The following is a 2,011-nucleotide window of genomic DNA, read 5'->3' as shown; positions in this document are numbered from 1 at the left end:
TCCCCACACTGCCGGCCCATGTTCATCTTGGCATCAATGATGACCCCCAGATCCTTTTCTGCCTCTGCACTGATGAGGAGGGAGTTCCCCAGCCTGTAGGTATGCTGCTAGTTCTTCCTCCCCAGGTGCAACACCTTGCATTTGTCAGTGTTGAATCCCATCCTGTTCTCATCCACCCACCCCTGTAACCTGTCTAGATCCGACTGCAGCCTGTCCCTCCCTTCTAGCATGCCCACACCCCCCCACAACTTAGTGTCGTCTGCAAATTTGAACAGGGTGCTTTTTACCCCCTCGTCCAAGTTGCTGATGAACATGTTGAACAGTGCAGGCCCGAGGACCGAGCCCTGGGGGACCCCGCTGCCCACATCCCTCCAGGTCGAAAATGGATGTGGGCAGCACATCCACCACCACTCTCTGGGTGCGGCCCTCCAGCCAGTTAGTGACCCATGTGTAGGTGTCAATGCCACAGTCCCCTAGTTTTTTAGGGGTGAGAGATGAGGTGAGAGACAGTGTCAAAGGCCTTCCTAAAATCCAGAAAGACTACATCCACTGCTACCCCTGCGTCTAAGGATTTTGTGACCTGGTCATAGAAGGCCACCAAGTTAGTCTGATAGGACCTGCCTCTAATGAACCCATGTTGGTTGCCCCTAAGCATAATCTCCCCTGCTGGCCCCTCGTAGACATGTGCCAGGATAATTCTCTCAAAAAGCTTACCCAGGATCAAGGTAAGACTAACTGTCCTATAGTTTCCTAGGTCCTCCTTCCTCCCTTTTTTGAAAATGGGAACCACATTGGCCCTTTTCCAGTCCACCGGCACCACACCAGAGCACCATGAGTGCTCATAAAGCCGTGCCAGGGGTCCTGCAATGACCTCTGCTAATTCCCTCAGCACTCTGGGGTGGAGATCATCAGGACCAGCTGATTTAAATAAGTCCAGTACCTCCAGAAGTTCCCTGACCCTAGACCTGGGTGCACCTCCCCCTGAGTCCTGCGGGAGCTGATCCAGTCCCTGCTCAGGAAAAAGGAGGCAAAGAAATTGTTAAATAGGTTAGCTTTGTCATCTGGTATGACAACCAGATTTCCTAGCATGTCTTGCAGAGGCCCCACATTACACGGTACCTTCTTTTTACCCCCTATGTATTTAAAAAAGGACTTCTTCTTGTCATTGATCCAGGTCACTAGTTCCAGTTTCATCTCCACCTTGGCCTTCCTGACCACCCTGCTGCAGCCACGAGCAATCACAATATAGTCCTCCCTGGTGATGGTCCCACCCTTCCATTGGGTATGCACCTCCCTTTTAGCCAGGGGACGTTCCTGTGTGCTTTTGGTAAGCCATGGGGGCTTTTGCACCCTCTTGCCCCCTTTGATCTGCATTGGAATTACCTCCCTTTGGGCTTGGAAGATCATCTCCTTAAGGAACGACCACTCTTCTTGAACCCCCAACTCATCTCCCCTCCAGGACCTCAGTGCTTCCCTAACTATTCTCCTTACCTCATTGAAGTCCGCCCTCCTGAAGTCCATAGCTGCTGCCTTGCTGCAGGCCTTTGCTACCTTGCTCTGGATGGTGAATTCCAGCAGGCGATGTTTGTTGTAGCCCAGGTGGTCAAGCACCCACAGCCCCCTCACCAGGTCATTGCCTGTGGCCAGGACCAGGTTCAACAAAGCGTCTCCCCTGGTGGGGCTGTGCACCTCCTGGGTTAGATGGAGGTCCTATATCTCAGCTAGAAACCTACATGAACGGTCAGACCTGGCTGACTACTCATCCCAGCAAATGAAGTAGTAAAATAGACCTGGTTGGCCTAGTGGAGACATGGTGGGATGAAACATTTGACTGGGCATTAGACATAGAGGGCTATAGGTTGTTTAGAAGAGATAGGAAGGGGGAAAAAGGTGCAGGGTTGCGCTCTATGTTAGGGAACAGTATACCAGTTCTACCTTCCAAATGGGACCAGAGGAAGGCTTAACTGAGACCCTGTGGGTCAAACTTCAAGGAGGGTGGGGGGAGAGGGAT

The sequence above is a fragment of the Crocodylus porosus genome, unplaced genomic scaffold, assembly GCF_001723895.1.
Source record: "Crocodylus porosus isolate Cpor-Errol unplaced genomic scaffold, CroPor_comp1, whole genome shotgun sequence".
NCBI lineage: Eukaryota > Metazoa > Chordata > Crocodylia > Crocodylidae > Crocodylus > Crocodylus porosus.
This window is presented reverse-complemented; position numbering follows the sequence as displayed.